The following is a 19,924-nucleotide window of genomic DNA, read 5'->3' on the forward strand; positions in this document are numbered from 1 at the left end:
CTGATTATTTTTTTATCAACTCTTGAAACTTAAATGGAAATGAGTAGGTAATTGAGATGTAATCGAGATGATCACGTTACATAAAAAACACTGTGAAAAAAAATATGACATTATTAATTAAACCCATTGAGATAACGACTGGCTCGGAAAATATGAGAGCTGATCATCAATTTGTCGTTTCGATTGAAAGCGGTCAGTTTTTTTAGAACAGAAAAAGCCTGACAACGTTTTTTGGCCTTTTCGATGCAATAAAAAATAAATTTGATTACAATTACAAATAACTGTATTTTTCCAATGATAATCGGTTTCCAAAAAACGTCATTATTTTCTTTTGACAGAATTGAAATCGGACCAGCCAGTGTGGATTTTTTTTTTTACAGCGAAAGCATTTTGTAGCATCGAAATGACATTTTTTAACCATAGAAAAAATGGTGCATTTTAAAAATAATAATCCCCAAAGCTTTTACAGATTAAACTGAAAATTGTTAAATGACATGGTCGAATTTGATTAAGACCAGATTTAATATAATTTAATATATTTATTATTGCCTTTAAGAAACTCCTTAAACCCGTTAAAATCCCTCGAAATTAATGTTGATAGTTTGTCACTTTACAGTATTTAAGCTGCTTTTGTCTTACACTATTTCAGCACAGTATAAATTCTCCACTAAAAAAAAAAAAAAAAAAATACCCTTAACATATATAACACCATCACGAGACAGATTGCTGAATAGTAAATATAGTTGTATTCTTTTTTCTTCAACTTTGTTGGAACATCAACGGTGTTCCGCGAAAATGCGGTTTTAAAAATAATTTTGTTTTTATTTTGTGCAAATCTTTTACCAAAGCCTCGTTGTGGCAATTGTGTCAGACGACAAACGGGCTTAACGAAAGCTCATCCTCCTACCTTGGAAACAATTCGGTTAAACTTGGGCTTGCGAATAAATAAATAAATGCCTCCTATGCACCTCTATAACATATCTAACCTATGTTGACAAGACTTTATAAGACCAAAAGCTAATAAAAATCACACCTCGCGCAGTAGGTGGTGGTGGTGGTATACCTAAGGGTGTTTTTTGCCGCAGGCGGGTAATACACCAGAACATTATCAAAAGAACGTTTAGCACCCCTTTATCGACAAGTTCAAACAGCGACACGGTAAAACGAAATATGAAAAAAAAATGCGGTTTTCTTAACCGCAATACCGCCAAATCAAAAGAGAAAATATTACAGACTGAAAAAACAATACTGCAAAATATGTTCCAAGAAGCGCAAACACAAATGGCACGGGGAAAACAACATGAACTACATAATGCCTACAAGGGGGAGGGAGAGAATTCGAAAAACAATAAAGTCTACAGCGACTCTGCTGACACAAGGGCTAAACGCTATTAACGCCCCAACAACGACGCCTCTTGTGTGATAACAAACGGTTTATAATTATACAGAGCAAAGGTAAGCGAGTAATTATCAAGAACAAATAAATTTAAATTAAAAAAAAAAAAAAAAAATACATTCAAAAATCTTCAACTACCCATTACAGACTCACCCCGACTACTATAAGAGGTATTAAATAAAAATATATTTGCATAACTAAAAAAGAAAAGAACTCGTTTCCAGAAGTTTTTTTTCTCCAAAAGGAAAACGCCCGTTTCCGGCTTATCCGTAAGGACGGACCACTTCCGGTGAAATTCATCTGAAAAAAGGTTTGGTTGCCATTTCCGCTCGATCGCGACTTATGCCGTTTGTTATTATTATTGTTATTGTTATTATTATTTGAATAACGTTTTCAATATAATAATATTATTATCGACGTTTTGTCAACGTTAACTTTTATCATATTTTCTGTATTTATTATTTCGAATAAGCTTTTTATAATATATATTTTTTTGTTGATTTGATTTTCAAAACTTGTGCCCCAAAAATTAATTTTTAACAGCAGTCGTACCGTTTCTAATTCTCCAACCCCAACCCTTGGTTAATCAATCATCATTATTTTTATAAAAATAGTTTGCCCACACAATACCTTCTAAGCGTATCCCCTCTTTATACCTACCATTCCCGCCTGGTCCACTCTTATCACTATCCTATCCTCTTGCCCATACAACATTATCTCCACACCGCCCCCCCTCCTATTCCTTCTTCTTACCCTCACAATCCAGATTCAGATTGGCAGAATGAAGAGTGAACCTGCCAGTGTAGGAACTTGGACACAATGAATTGACAATATTATGCTAAACAATAACATACACCATAATTGCCTTTTTAATATTTTTTTTAAGGGATGAGAACACTTAACCGGGCCAGGGCAGAACCTGACTGGAAGCACTGCTGTTACAAGCTACCTATTAGCATATAATATTATTATTATTTATTATTTCATCGTTCACCGCCCACGATGTAATTAATCGACCGGGCGACAAACTCTATGCGACGGGACCGCGCTGGGGTTGTCTGTTCAAAGGGGAGCAAACATAATTTAAATATTAAATTACCGTCGACCGACGAAGCGCGTGCCACGGTCGAGGTGCGACACACATAAACGATGGAAAATTATTATATTTAAAACAAAAAAGCTAAGATTTCCCCCCAAAAAATGCCCGTTTATCTTTCGCCGGGTGGTGCCGTTTAATAATATAATAATAATCGTCTTAACCTTTGGGCGGTTCCGGGGGCTTGGAAGCCAAGGGTGCATTCCCCTCTTGTGTTAAAACACAAATACTTGGAAGCGTTTTATTCATTCGACCGCGTTGAACTCTCGCCGTAGTAGTAGTATAGTAAGTTATCCCCTCGTTACAAAATACTACAATGGGAAATTCATTTTCAAATCCTCCACAACTAACCGACAAAGTAAAATATTGTCATGGTTAACGCCCGCATAAACATATACAAACCGTAAGAGATTGACTAGATAGAAAGCACGAAAATATCTGTATTTTAAGTGTATGCGTTTTTGGCTACAGCAAACGTCTTACCCCCTTGGTCTTTATCTTTTTTTTTTTTACCAACAATATAGCACTTGGCTGACGAGAACTTTATCTATTTTAAAACAAGCAAGAAGTATCCAGGTAAACGGATTTCGACCTTCGCGGGGAGGTGTCGATTTTTGGTAATTTTTTTTTTTTGGATTTTTAAAACGTGCCCGCCCGCCGAATTCCCTGACCGATGGGACGACTTGGTACTCTGCATAGGTACACGGTATCTCGTCGGTTAGGTACCTGAGGAGCCGCGGACTCTGATATAGAATATATACATTGTTGTGATAATAACTGAAACATATTATACCTATACATTATATTGTATTGAATGAATGCACACGTCGAGGAACCAACAGAATAATATGGTTACGACATTCCGCGGTCGCCACTGCTGCCGGTGTAGTAAGTAGTATATTGTACATAACGCCAAACACATGCACTACTACTACATGGCTACTGTATTTTTTTCTTATAAGTGTCTTATGTGCCACGTTGCCGTTTCTGCTGCTGCTGCTGCTGTTCGGTGTTTGTCCGGTCCGACGGTTTTCACTCATGGAAACGTTTTTTAGCACAATATTCGCGTTTTGGCGAGTCCAAAGACGGTTTTTTAAATAACACATTAAATGTTTCATTTCAACACCGTCACCGTCGACGTGATAACGAATCAAGGGGGTCATTACGCCGGTTAATATAATATACAGGGTGATTTATTAAGGATAAGACTCGACTCATTTTAGTATAGTAAAGTATCATGTTCAAACGGTATGTGTGTTTTATGCCCCATTCAGAAAGGTCATGTTTCATTTAGAAACTGGCCAAGTGTTAAGCGATACAAATAAAAGAGCAGTGTTGCTGTTCATGAAAGAAGGAGTGAGGTTATTAACTAAAAGCAGACTTGGCCACAATGTAGACATCACTATTTTGATAGGTTTTTGTTGGAGATTATATTTTCAATTCACAAGATAGCAGCGTAAGGGTGCATCGTTGTTATTTTTTTGATAAATATATTATACATAATACCATTACAAAATAAATTTACTCGACTGGCTGACCCACTCTTACCCTTAGGCTATTTTATTTTTACCATAGATAATAACCTAGTCCATTCAAGCTATATGGTTAAAACCTAGCCAAAGTGGTAACTTGCCATCATTTGGGAACCTCTGACCGAATGCCTACCATAGTAACAAACACCGTTTAAGAAAACCCGACTGTCTTATCGTCACTGTATCACCCTGTATAACAACAACTCTCTCCTCCTCCCCCGCACAGCGTCTGGTTCATAATAAACCAAACCGAGACACGACGTTTGAGTGGTAAGAGAACAGCAGTCGGTCACTCGAAGAAAATGTGATTTAATGTTATTATTATTGTGTCGAAAACCGAAAGTGAACGAAAACGTTTATATGATATCCAGACGCCAATCTATCAACACAAACGATTCTAATGGTCAGAGAAAAAAAAATTGTTAAAGAAAAAAATTATTGCCACGATAACTTTCTCAGAACCGAATAATATTCTATTTAACATGTTCTTCTTGTAAAATTTTAGTTGTATTCTGTACTAGAATAATACACAATTGGTACATCTGTGTGTTGTCTGTACACTGTTAATTTTATATTAGACACAGAAAGCCATTGACCTCAGAGACCTTACCTAACCTAACCTAACCACCGTCGTCGTCTGACACAGTTTTATGGTATTTTCAACGGTTTTTGTGTACTGACTGAAAAAATGTACCTTCAAATCTATTGCAAACTGAGTGTAATTACTCTGGACTGTTGGTAACACCTGTAAAACGATATCGACTTAGACCTAACCGTTTACCATCACCCAACATAAGCCTAAAGGGATCAAGAGAACAACACTTTGTACACCCTTCTCTTAGACTTATGTGGTTTGTTGTGTAGTGGCATTTTTTCACAAAGAAATAAAAATAAAACTAATCATATTTTAGCCAATTCGCAGCCGTATGCGCTGCTACTCGTGTGCAGAGCATGTAAGTGTAACATTGTGTGTGTGTGTATAGAAATAATAATAATAGCTAGAATCCTATTAACGTAACGCGGTGGAGGCGGAGACGGTGGCGGGAAAAGATCAACGACACTGTTGTCGGTTCGAAGAAATTGTTGTTGTTGAATTTTCTTTTCACTTTTTTTCCCAGCTCGTCTGGCTAAACTCTGTTCTTCTCGGTGGGTTTGGTATTTTTTTCATTTACAGGAGGAATTATAATTTAAAATACAAAAATTGTTATTACCGTTACTATTTAATATTATTGTAGTAGAAAAAATATAACAGCGCTAGAGTACTGCAGTATATATATAAATATATATATATATATATATATATATATATAGCACTTACAAACAAATTCATTAACAATTGTCGGAAATTCCGTCCCCACCTCACCTCTCGCCCACTTGTTGTTGCAAGGGAAATCGATATTCGTTTCCTTTTGTTTTTTGTGCAAGTGACTTTGTACAATAATTATGATGATAATAATATACACTGTGAACCACACCCCTTCTCCCTTTTCAATATTCATATCATATTGTAAATATATATATATATATATACAATACACAAATAAATCCGTCGATTTCGCATCAATTTTCCAGACCACCGAGAGTGATTGATGATGATATTATATTTGTACACGTTATCGGTTGTTTTATTTATTTAATTATACTATTAATTTAATATCGTAAAATAATAATTCATTTTTTATTCCAGCGGATGTCTATTTGAAATGTACACAATACCGACATGATGGATATTTTGATATTCGTTTAAGACGTTTGTTGATTTTTAACAAATTGACTTTGTTATAAATGATATATTTTCATATTATAATATATTTGATGAACCGTCAAACCGCCCTTTTCAATTCTCACACCGCAAAAACATTTAATTTGTTTAATAATTTTTTAGCAAAAATTAATTAAAATATGTGACTTTAAATTTTTCACTACAACTACAGTTATAGAGTCGTTTTTACCTACACTGGTCTGACCTAATTTGACCAATATTTACCCAAATCTAAGAAAACATTTTCGTTTTAAACATGAAAAACGTTTATTCAATTCGTTTTTAAGCGGACAACAATCCCTCGTCGATGAAAAAAAAAATAATATCCGCTTTAAAGATTATACCCAAAAAGACTGCCATAATAATATACTTAGCCTTTATGGCTATACATAATATGGTATTGTTATCATATTATTAACTTTAAAGCTTTCGACAATTGTTTTGAAAAATAAGCTTGCGGCCTTGAATTATTATTTGTTCATAAATGATATATTATTATTATTATTTGGATCATTGCAAGTCCCAGGCGCGCAGTAGTGATTATTATAAATTAATATAATATTATTATGGCGAACGGTACGCGGTTTATTATATTTTTTATTACTATTATTATTATCATATCGTTTCGGTCGGATAATTTGTACAGTAAAAAACTACTGAAAAAAAAAAAGCTATTTTACATTATACCGCTAATAATAATAGCAGGTACTAATACATAATATGTACTCATGGCTGTTACCTCGTTAACGGTATGCGTTTGTGTGTGTTTTTAAACATTACATTGGAATTATTGCTTTCCGCGTACGCGTTTCTCTACACCGTACACGATTAACATAAAAAAAATAATAATATAAAGAAATAAAAAGATGGAAACGCTGATTTTGCTCGACCTTTGCTCGAGTGTGGTGTGTTGTTAACAAACCGATTAGTCATTAATAACACAACGTTGTTTTTTATAATCTTATAAAAATAAAAATAAAACCATATTCTTTTTAACCGTACACTCGACCAACAACAATATCTCCTCGTCGAGTTGGCATCATAATATACATTTTTTTTAAAAATAATAACCTCACCTGACTAAATGCGACCCAAGTAAGTGAGTCGTGCAAAACGTTAATTATAAACGCCGTTCGGTCCGATAAAATATACATATTATGTTATCAATATGAGAAATAATATACAATATAACCAGAAGGGAAACACCTAGAGCGACTGATAAAGTGTCCGACACTGATAACCTACAATAGTTAACATGTTTTTCCCCGGCTGCAAACACTATATTATGGCTGTCGGCGGCCATTGTAATTTTGTTTTTATAAAGTTTCCCTTCCGGTTATTCTGCGATAAAATCGTTATCAATACAAGCTCTATACATTTGTTGTATTGATAGTGTGTTGATGTTGTTTTTTTACAATACACAATATTACATTTTTACATAATTCTTTGCTAAAAAAAACCTATACAGGCTGTTTTTTTTTATCAATATCTCAAAGGAATTAATTAATTATTTATTTTTCATTTTATTTTTTGATCTCGATTTTTCACTAATTATTATGTTCTTACATCCCACCCAAACTAATTATTTTTATATCTATTTTTTAAACTTAAACTGTAACGCATACACATTTCATTAACTTTTTTAATTGACAATAATGTAATTTGAGAGGGCGTTAAAACCATAAAAATTTGGGAGATATTGCATTGTTTAAAAACACTATGCAAAAGAAAAGTTAAATTACAAATTAAACCCTACTGGGTTCAGTGTTTTAAATAACTCCTGCTGATAATCATTGCTATTAAAAAGCAACAAGAGGTAAAACAAAAAAATTGTCGCACATATTTATTTTTAACTATACTTAAAACTAGTAAAAACTAAGAATGAAATGATAATAATTTTAACACTCACCAATAGCGACTTGCCGATAAGGACATCATCATTCCATGTTTTGATTCTGTTTCATTTTTTCCCCTTTCAATTTTCAAACGATTTTTTTCAAATTTTAACTAAAAAAACAAATAAAAATATTAGAACGCAATACTACAATTTATACGGTTTTTTTTTTTTTAGAAATCGCTATAAGATAAATGCACGATTTTAGACTAGCAAAGCGGTTGGTATTTTTTCTTTTACTGTCATTCAAACAATGGCGTTTTCAAAGAAGAATACCTACAGATTTTTTTTTCTATACGAATTTGTGGCGTGACGGAGTTCTTTTAAATTTGTGAAGAATTTTCCAAATTTTTCCAAAGGGAAACTACATGCCGAAATTGTATTATAGAAAAGAAAAATCGTCCAATTTCTTTTTTATAATTTAACCGCAGCGAGCGTTTCCGCTGTAGTCGCCAACTATATACGTATTATAATGTTTAATATTGTTCATTGAATAAAAAACATCAAAATTAACTACTAGGTATGCGTTCATAACCGAAATTGTGGTATTCATTCAACTTTTCTAAAATATAGCAAGCACATATAATATCCATAATTGTTTGTTGAATAATGAGATTTCCAGAATAAAAATCTACATCCTCCTCGACACAAAACAAGTCCAAAGTTCACATCATGCACTTCCAGTGGCAGTGCCAAGACATATACACACCGCTGTGTACACACAAAACTATGACTACCAAACTCATGGACAAACTTTACTCGTTACACGTCAATTAGCATCGACAATATCAAATGCCTATTAACGACCAAACTTCCATGTGTACCGTCGTCGGGTCTCATCGATCTCGCCATATTATGCATATTATATTATACACACACACACTATAATATATGTATGGATTTTGGCCAACTTCTGAGCACAATATTATAGAAATTAGGTCGCCGCATAATTAGGTAACCGACGGTTTAACAACTCTAGTCAAGTGGATAATTACCTTAAGTTATTTTCGACGGGGAGGGGGCCAACGAGGGTTGTGCCTTTATTAATTACACACACACACAATTTGTAAAGGGATTTGGAAAAGAGTTTTGGCCAAAAACCAAGAAGGGTTTTTTTTATGGTTTTTTGTTTCTATTTCCTTAACATTTTCCTGTACAGACATCAATACGGTGTTTGAAGGAGGTGCTTTGATATTAAAAAATACACAAAACATTATCGAATGACACAGGTGCGCGTCATGTCGATTATTTTGGGGCTGTTTATATGTATATGTATATATTATACTTTGTAATTCGATGTCGGCACCACTACATAAGCAACAGACGAAGCAGCAGCAACACAATATTAAGAGCTATTAAGGATAATACAACAATATTTTGACGAACCGCCATAATAGGGTGTGTTATTACATATTATACAGATATACACTCGTCGAGCAGCAGCAGAAGAAGATGAAAAAAAAACCGTCTGGTATCGCATCATTAAGAAGGAACAACGTCGTTACCGTGATGAAAGTCTGCTCTCTTCCAGGAATGGAAAACCCAAGAGGTTTTGTCGAGTAGTTAAAATACAATTTTTCGATGACAAAACTCGGTTTTAGATGAGATATTTTTCAGTCAAAAACTACTGAAATTAGCCCACCGAAGAATTATGCACAGTCGATGATGACAAAGTAACACAATATTGCAAAGACACGAGCGACCTCCTTACCACCGCCTAACAAAATATGTTGTACAATAATTCAAAATGCATATCCGCCTAAAGTAAACACTGATCAAGTCCAAGCACTCGACCAGCAATCATGGTTAAAATTTAAGCTTTGGTTAGTTTAGGTAAATATAATTGAAGCTTTGGTCAGGTTAGGTTAATCCGATTGAAGCTTTGGTCAGGTCAAGTTGGGTTTGTTAAATCCGATCCGATTGACGGTGAAAAGTAGGTACACACAAATTTGCAACCAATTCAAATAACGGCGCAAAAGAAACCGATTGTGTATGTAAGGTACGGTTACGTTAGATTAGATAAGGTCGACGTTGGGCAAAAAAAAAAAAAATCAACGGTAAGTAAATAAAAAACGAGCGTGGATTTCTCGTAGACATTGTCGTCGTCGGCGGTCGCGCACAAACGGTTATTGTTTCCTTGCGGAATAAAACGTTTGTACACCTCTACTTACATATATACACTTACTTATATACTTCTTGCTGTATACCAGACCGATCGGAATTGGATTGCGATAAACCCGACGCCGGGTTTACGAGCAAATAAAAATTACTGCCGAATAAAATGGCCAAAAGGAGTAGGAGCGGAGAGGGGCGGGGTTCAACTATAATGTAAACCTTAAGAATATTATATACCTTCTACCTTTTTAGAGAGCCTTTCGATTGGGGACGTGCACCGTTTAGAAACTTGGCAAAACTAGATCCACACACACAATATATATATATGTATATATATATATATGTGTGTGTGTGTGTGTGTGTGTGTAAAGTGTATTTACCGGTTGGAAATGTACGTTTAATTCGAAATTAAACCGTTTAGCTCGGGTTTTCTTGTCGAAAACCGTATTATACACCTCAGGCGGCTGTTCTACTCGAACGGTTTTAATTTGATTTTTTTTTCCCATCTTCTTTTCCGAGGAAAAGTTTTCATTCGGACCGACAACACCTACACGACCAAAGCACCGTGTCGTCCGCCCAAAGAAAGTATCTATACATATATATATTTATATAATAAACACAACGATATTAATAAGACACGGCGGCGGCCGAGTAAGTAAGTAAGTAAGTTTTTAATTTACAATCATATAAAATAATAAACGAGCAAAACCGGTGGGCGTAAACACTGTGGATGGATGTGATACACTCTTGTTGTTCTCGTGATTGAATTTGCCACAAGTTTTTCCACACCAGTACACACGCCCCGGGAAAAGCACAACCGCAAGTCGATGCCTAAACCTTTCAGCGACAAAACACACTTATAGAGATCTCTCCACTGAACACAACAGCTCAAACAAACTGCATGGCGAACGAACCATCGCCGAACAATATATGAAAACGTTGCAATAATCCATTACCGAGAGTGTCTGATATGTCATCATTAGAAAATACAAGATAAAATGTATCCACAATTTTTTACTTGTGTTAATTCAATTTTTTTTTTGAACGATAACAACTCTCCGGTTGAATTATTATCTAATTGTCGAGTGTACTTGTATATTAACGAGCCTATGTAATCATTTTAATCGCTAAATAATTATTTACATTAAACTCTAAGCTGTTCGAATGAAATTCTCCAAATCTCAACAAACCATTCTAGAAATATTTGTTCTGGGATAACCTTTATTTTGTTTTTTGCCAGACAAGATTACACATTTTAACCGAAAAAAAGTAACAATATACAACCAATTACAATTTTTGTTAGAATTAACATTGAAATGTATATTGTTTTAAGCTTTAGGGCTTAGAAGAATGTCTATTGTAAAATTAATGTGTCTAAAAAACCAAACTCCCAACAAACAGAATATTAGAACCCCCAAACTAACCAAGCGATATTTATTATTAACGCTGTTAATTGATTTTAGATTATGTACTTAACATTTGGCAATTAAAATACAATACTATTTTGTATAGTCCAAGAGGGATATGGACACAAGGCGGCGCCAGAACTTTTGCACCTTGTGAGCCAAGCCGATGCCAACATTTTTTTTAGAGGAGGCCAAAGTTTAACAAATTATTTGGCACACCGTTAATCGTTACACCTACTATTGTATTACATAACTAAATAGTAAAAAAAAAAACTAAAAGTAATTCATATTTTATTATACCGATAATTAAAATAGACAACAGCAGATGCACACAGTAGGCATTCTTTTGTGGTAAAACAATAATTAAAAGATTTTCAAAAAAAATATTTCGTATTTTACAAGTGTCATTTTTAATAACCGATAATAATTATTTATTTTAAAATCATAAAAATGTAGGACTAAATTTATTTAAACTCAAGGGTGGGAGGCCATGAGGACATGTAATTTTAAAACATTGTAAAAAGTCTCTTATCCTAGCACCATCCAGCCTAACCTAACAAGCACAGTCCAGTTCCAAAAGAGTCGATGAAGATTTAAATGAGACTTTGAAATGCCCAAAGCGTTTATCCAGTTTAGTGTGACATTACCACAGTTTAATAACAGAAAAAAAAACCAATATAATAGTATATTATATTATGCATTATATTTATCGATTATCTGCCAGAAAACCGTCGGCTTAAAACGCGTGCGATTGACCTATTGACAAGATAAATGAAAAAAAAAACAATTATCACTATTGTGTATTTTCGAGGTCGAAAATAATTGTTTTTGTTTTTTTTTTTTACAAATTGCAAGTGGTAAACAAAACTCAAATTGCTATAGGAAAAAATCGTTTGACGGCCGCGATTAAATTTTACTACCGTTTAATAGGCGATAGTATAGTTATTATATAGGATTATTATGTACTAACAATTTTTTTTAATTAATAAAAGAGTTAAACGGCCACAGGCGACGACCTGTCTCTCTCAACGGATTACATAATATAACAGAGCAACAGTTATAATACTAAAAATAACATTAATAATAATATGCAAATCATAATTTAATATTGCCAACGATAATAGGGTTAGACCTACGCCATGTTTTGTTTGTCTACAACGACAAGACAAAGATGATAATATTATTATTGGTAGTAGTAGTGTAGTAGTATAATCATATTATTATTACTGTTATTATATTGTAATATATTAAACAGATAATTGTGGGTTATCAATTCTCTGAAGGGAGCAACCACGTGTTGCCGAAGACGACAATTTAATATTCGTTATTCATGAAACGCAATAATATAGAATTATCATTATTATTTTTTTTTCTTTCACTTTTATTTCCATTCAAGAGGACTACATAAGATAATAATTTGAAGGCGATGCCGACCGTGACAGATTAGCTCAGTCCACGTGGCATTTATTTGTTACAATAGTAAATAATAAAAAAAAAAAAAAAATACTATTACCAAGTAGTAGACTGTATTATTCGTTTTGCGGTAAAGGGTTTTTTACTTTAATTTAATTGTACTTATTATATTTTTTATTATATTATATGAACACAATTGTTGCTCAGGTTTTTTCTAGTTTAGTCATAGGCAATAAAAGACAATAAAAGAAATTTATTCAATTTCAATAAAAGAAAAACTTATTTTACTTAATTGACAAATCTGTAAGTCTGTCCTGTCCTATTGAAACCCTAAGCTAAGTGTTTGTTTTACTTTAAGCACAAAGCGAACGGTCACACGATGGAGAACTAATGTAAAGCGTACAAGCTATCTGAAATTTATTAAATTCTACTAAATAACAAATACTGTAATCAGCTAAGCAAAAGTTTTTGGTTTTTTTATATTAAACCTTTTGAATAAGCCAAGGTTTTAATACATAAACACAAAAAACAATAGAGGGTGTTAATTTCAAAATTGGGGGGTCCTACTACCATGTAAGCCAACCCCCTAGTGCCTATGGGGTTAGTTCCAAATTATTTTTCTATACCGTTTACGAATTTAAGTGTATTTAAACAACCAAAGTTTTAATAATTTGATTGCAAGTTCCATTTTTTTTTCCATTAATTTTTAGTGCCTTTTTTTGACATGTTTTACAGAAATTACTATTTTTTCTTTTTGTCGTCTTACGCAAGATATTTGATTTTTTTTTTTTGTAAATAAATATTAAGTAAGTTATACAAAGTAAATAAGAAAAATCCGAGTAGATAATGCGGTTTTTATTTCGCAGAATAATAAAATAAAAAAACAAACAGAAATATAATATCTTTAATAACGTAACATTGGTTTATTTATCAATAAAATTGATTTTCCTAAAGCATATTTCGTTTTCCCAATTTTATAGGAAAATGACACCAAAGTCCAAGAAATGTCCATACATTTTCACAATTAACATCAAAAATATATTATCGTATTATCGCATTTTTTCCAATTTTATTTTCATTTGCTGAATTTGAAAAAAACAGCAGATATTATTTTTCAAAATTATTCGTACACGAGCAGAACTTTGTTTGAATTATTTAGAATTAATAAATAATAAAGTTTAAACCTTAATTTTTTTTTAAATTACCTATTAAATAACAATAATAATAATAATGATTGATTGTGCAGAAAAAAAATTCCTAAATTTGCATAAAGGTCAATCAAAATAAAGGAAAACAATATGCGCAGTTTCTCGTTTTTGCAAGGCCAAAGGAAAACTAGCGGTTTCTTAATAAATATAAATAATATTTTTTTTTTTATATTGTTATTTTTCACATCAAGACCGATAGGAAATCGACGTTGTTGAATAAAAATAAAATATGTATTTTGTGCGCATTGCATTGCATTAACTCATACGAGGAATTACATTGCAATGAATAATAATAAATAACAAACCGTATATTATACAAGTAATATTGATACTGTGTTTTTACGGCTAATTAAATGTATACTTTTTATTCTTATTGTTGTTGTAGTAATTGCCCGTCCGTTAGATTTTTAATGATGAAAAAAATATAATAATCACGGTTGTCTTTTCGGTAAACGTATTATATAATAATTAATAAATCATACGACGGTTCGTTAAAACTTAAACGAAAAAGAAACCGACCGGACGGAATAGACTTTTAATTGGTTAGGTTCGATCGAAACGGCCGCATCCAGTTAATTGGTAAACTATTAATTATGAACACCATTAAAAACTTAATGATATATCGCCTGCTTAGAACGTCCCATTATTTAAAAATTAAACGCATTCGCCATTCGCTTATGATTCGCTCAAGTGGAAAATGCAACGCATTGCGAAATAGAATACTTAAAAAAAATAATAACAAATTAAAATAAATCTTGGATTAGTTAGAACTCAATCTTTCTCTCGAAGGAAAGAAGACGTTTGATCATAAACATTGATTTGCCGTCATCGTTCAGTTATCTCTTATCAGCTGATTCTCTTATCATTCATGTCACTATCGCGTTCCCTCCTCTTGTCCTCTCCCATTCGCGTTAGCTATAAAACATCAGTTATATTTAAAATTCATAATCATTAATTAAATGTGTTATCTCTTACATAGCTTCTTACATATTATATAAATGTTTGTAAACATTAAAAAAAAACCAAGATACCTAATGACCTTTTTAACTTAAAATGTATTATGAATTACAATTACAAAAAATACAATACATAATACAAATTCTCAAAGTAATACCAATATATATTTTTTTTCTCCAAAATCCAATTAAAAGTTTTAGGGCCACCACACAAATTCATTGAATAATTTTCTTATTCAAAGTAAGTTGTATTCCTCAATGTGATTTGTATAAAAACTTGAAATGCTTAACACGCCAAAGTAATTTCGCGATGAAAACAAAAGTGAAACAGATTAGACTTCCACGCAGAAATAATTTAGAAGGTAAGTTGTTCACATCTAAACGCGCACAAAGCTCGGGGGGCTTTAAAATATTTATTTGGCAAATACCCGACCCCTCATTTTAAACTACCCCCGGGCATTAGAAAATGTAAATAAATGATTAATGAACTTTTTATGGTACACAGCTAGCTAATGCTTTATTCAATAATTACACATGACCTAGTGAAGTATTAAGTGCCACAGACAAGGCGGTCAAAATGTTTGGTGCAAAGTGTACATACTTTTGTTTGAACATTTTAGTAGTGTTTTTCACCTAAGTCTAAACGGAGTAGGTTTTTACTTATATGAATATACTGATTTAAAACCGGAGTGATATCCCCGAGGATAGGAAGTGGGTGTTGTATACAGTTTTTTTTTTAAATACCTAATTACAACAAACACATACACCGGTTATAATATGCGGTGGTCGTTTTGCGGTTGTCACTCGACTGGTTTACCACTAAATGGCGCTTCGACCGCGGAATTACAATAACAGTAATAATATTCAATAACACAACACTGTTATATTGTTCTGGCGTTGTGTGCACAATGAATAAACAATAAACCGAGTAAGTACACACACGGCCGTCAAACCGCCAGCGAGATATTATCATAATATCCAATTAATAATATTCTATTATGTTTGTTTTATCGGTTATATCAATCAGCCTATATAATTATTATCGGTTCGATTACCACCATCTCCCGGGGAAGAGTCTCTGGAAACGCACGTCACGTCCAGTAGTCACAAATTTATTAGAGATAGTAAGTGGAAAAAACATACTTGAATATAAAACAATTTGCAACAAAAATCAACGTACAACCCCTCATTTTCCTTGGCGCTAATTACTTCACAGATATAGGTGGAGGGCTAACCAAACCACCCCCCCCCTGATTTGGGTATTTAACCAAGTCCATAGAAAATTCAAGTTTTTGTAAAATAATTTTGGTTAGGTTGATTTTTTTATGGCTATTCTCTATTCTGCTGTTTAATTTGTAGAGCCAATTGCCAGGTAGGTAGAAAATACCCTACAGATTTACATTTTAAAACAATTAAGGACGGTGACCACCCCTTCGTCGTTTGGCTCTAATTAACATCCGTAGCGGATCTGTTTACTTGGCCAATTCTGCCAATTCTGGATAGGTTAGGTTAGAGTTTGGTTATAGGTAAACCGTACCTTTAGGTCGTCGAGCAAGACGACCACGTGATACTATGATATAAGTCGTCATTAACGTGTGTTGTGTGTTTAACAGCAGGACTTGTAGCTATTATTTTTCCACCCGACTTGCCGGTGCCCGGTGCAAGACGTGTAGTGTGTATTACTTAGGACTAAAAATAGCCGGTGTTTGGGATGGCAATAAAAAAAAATATCTTAGAAGACAACGTGACACCGCACGTGTCACTCAGTCTGCTAGTTCTATATAATTAATCATCGGGTAACTAATATAAGGGTCGGGGGTGTGGCCGCAAGGGGACGGGGGATAAAGGAAAAGTTTTTGCAATTCGACGAAAACCCCTAACGTCGGTAGTTTCTTTTACATTTATTTTACTTTCCTGCTTCTTCTTGTGTTAATTAAAGGTTTTTTTTTTATCAATAACGAACCTTGACGAGAGCGACATGTGGGTGTGTGTGTGTGTGTGGGACGAACTTAAGAAACGACAGAGAAGAGGATTACAGTCGGTGATCGACCCCCCCCCCCCGGGCTTTTACAGGCTCATACATATATTTTGGCGATAAAACCCTAACAGGAAAGATCAATAACGACTCATAACGACGGAGGACAAGCGGATAATTAAGAGTGACGAGACGAATTAAAGGGTGGTTTTTTTACGGGATGGAGGGGGTGGCAAAAGGGATTTTTCGATAACAGTATAGTGTAAAACTGTATAAATATTATTGTTTTTTTTTTTTGAAAAAAAAATGCCAACTTAAGTGCTATTTTTTTTTTAATGTTTAAACACCAAAAATTGATGGCCGAAGGTTATTGTTTTATATCGTTTTTTTCTCAGTTCTTTTTTTATTTTACATAATAATTAGTAAATTCACTTAATGTAAGTAATGGAAAATAATGAAACGTTGTTTTGTTATTACCGTTATGTAATATATACGCCGGCTAAACGCAATTGTACCTACGACGAGGATTACCAGCAAGAAGCCTTTCAAAAACAATATCTACACGAATTACAAAAAAACAAAACAAATCTAAACTTTACCTACATAGGTTCACGTCCGGTTCGTCCCTTTTTTTGGGAGAATATGTAAAAAAAAAGACAAAATGTACCTACTTGGAAAGGTTAGGTTAGGTAACCATTAAAGATATAGCTTAGGTTTGGTAACCGAAAAGGATATAAGTTTGAGTGGGTAACCAACAAGGATATAGGTCAGGGTAAGGTTTGGTTTGGCAGCCTACACAAATTTGGTGCTTAAAAGATTTTTTTTAAAAAGATTTTTATATGTATGAAAAATACCATGTGAAGTTTTCGCTTTAAAATACTTCCAACGAAATGTTGACTTTTATTTTTTCAGTGAATAACTTATAACTGGTGTCTTAAATATTTTGCATACAATTTCATTAATCAATACATAATTAACAAATTGTGTATTTTATATAGGCGTGTTAATCAGTCACGAGTATACGAGTGACTTAATTTTTATTTATAAATTTCTAATTAAATAGATCACAAAAAATAGCCTATAAAAGTTTTTATATAGATAGATTTAAAGAAATCTGTTTTTTTTTAGAATTTCATATTTGAATTGTGTAGTTCATGTAAAGACAAGATTCTTTCTCTCTTCTTCTTCTTGTTCAACAGCTTAACGGTCCATTAAGGACCTGCGCTGCCACTGTTAAGCCTTTTAATCTTTCCCTATTTAATGCCCAGACAAACCTTCTATCCTAACCTAACCTGTATCTCAATTAATATATCTTCAAGTTGTAAACTAAAGTAGACTCAACTACGCTAACATATCACTAAAATCTCCACTCGCCGATTATTGTATATTTGTACTGTTGTAAATCGAATTCAACCGATTATTTCACGCTATGCCTCAAGTACAAACGGTAAATAAATAAGTAATTTTTTTTTCTTCAATTAACCGAATTAACACCTTTCGCCGGCCGTGTGAAAAATGTACCAGCAATAGGCGATTCATAAAAACTAATGGGGTGGCAAAGATATCAGGGTCCCCGCTGTTTATGTGCCGATTTAAGTCTTTGCTCATGACAACATTACTATGGGGAAGAAGGACAAAAATAAATATATATATATATATTTAAAACCAGCGCCATTTTCTCTGGGTTATTTATTTACTTTTTTAAATGGGATATTCCAAAAAACCAAAATAGGTCGAACGTCTACGAAAATGCTGCCAGATTACCAGGGGACGTTTTTATGGGACCGGAGGACAGGCAGCAATAAGGGGGTGTAGATGGGAGGCGAACAAAAAAACTACCCTTTTTAAAAAAGTGCCACGAGTTGACCGACTTTGTTGGAACGTTTTTTTTTTGTTGCAAAGAACGTCTGGAAAGGACATTTTTATTCGACCTTTGATCCGGAATTGAAATACACTTTGATGCTATTAATAAAAAAATAAAAAAAACTTCTTGTCGTTTACAATCCAACGGTTACGGCAAGGACTTGTCGACCGAATTTTTTCGAAGGGCGAACCCCCCCCCCTCATTCAACTCCACCCCTTAGGTAGATAGTCTTGTCATCAATAAACGGTGCCGGGAACACAGGGAAAGTAATACTGTAAGGCGACCCCCCCTATGTGTTCTTATGAACTTGTAATTTAAAAAAAAAAAAAGGTAGATAGGTAGGGAGAAAATGGGGAAACGAAAGCAATATTAATACAAGACCTAAAAATATATAAGACATATGAAAATGCTCTACTATAATATTATGAAGTTGGCGAAAAGGCGAACTGCAGTGTGACCACAACGACGGAATTACATTTCTCTGGTACATATTTGTATAATTTGTTTCACTACTACAGCCGTGTGATACAAAACATATGACTTATCAGCTATTACAACGTTATCACATGACATTCGAATGGTTCTATTGATAAGCACAATTCTGTACACAGTGTTCAACAACGTATTAAAAAAAAAAAGGTATTTATTTTTATTTAAAGTGGTCATACTGTCAGTACGCAACTTCTTGATTACTTCGTTGCTAAGTATATTATTGCTCTATGGTCAGGCGCGGTCGAGGGGGTAAAAAATCGGTTTTCAAAAGGCACACGGCTATTGTATTCATAGAAGTTATTATTACTACGTACTTAGAACAAGAGTTGTCCGGGGAAATAATATCAGATAATAACAATACTGTCTGCCGGCGACATTGTGGCCATGCAATTGTACTCCCCTCTCTAGTGTTGTAGTCGACATCCCCCGATAGGTTATGGCCCCAGCGTGTCGGTGACAAAGTTTCCCACATAGATACATCAAATCCGACCGATTAGAGTAACCACCCCCTGGTTCCGACCTTCGAGGGTACTTTTTTGGGGAGGAGGGGCAAGCAAGGGTTTGCTCTGTCGGATAAATTTCGGGGATAAAGTTCCATCAATGACAACGTGGCCGGAGAATCCATCAAAATGACAAACACAACACAGAAAGCAGAAGGTTTCATAAACAACCAAAAAAAGTTTAAAAACAAAACAAATCATTCTTTTTCACCTCGTTAAAACTTTTTGCAAGTCTTCGGTAACGGTTTTTATTATTTTTTTTTTTTTTACACTTTAAACATTGGTTTCCATTTCTTTTTGTTACAAATGTATGTT

The 19,924-nt window shown here is 33.6% G+C and overlaps 1 protein-coding gene across 3 annotated transcripts in view; it reads right to left on the reverse strand.

Annotated features, from left to right (window-relative positions):
* The window catches only part of LOC126836499 (cytokine receptor-like), an 81,272-nt gene that overhangs the window by 28,079 nt on the left and 33,269 nt on the right, over window positions 1-19,924 (reverse strand). For all 3 annotated transcript variants that reach the window (XM_050569976.1, XM_050569975.1, XM_050569977.1), the window contains one exon: window positions 7,696-7,793. The gene's annotated coding sequence lies outside the window, so the exon portion shown is untranslated. The remainder of the gene's footprint in view (window positions 1-7,695; window positions 7,794-19,924) is intronic.

This window comes from Adelges cooleyi, unplaced genomic scaffold (genome assembly GCF_023614345.1).
Source record: "Adelges cooleyi isolate 19-005CV unplaced genomic scaffold, UGA_ACOO_1.1 ACOO_flye_CR_arks_rails_tigmint_CR_PRNA_247, whole genome shotgun sequence".
Lineage (NCBI taxonomy): Eukaryota > Metazoa > Arthropoda > Insecta > Hemiptera > Adelgidae > Adelges > Adelges cooleyi.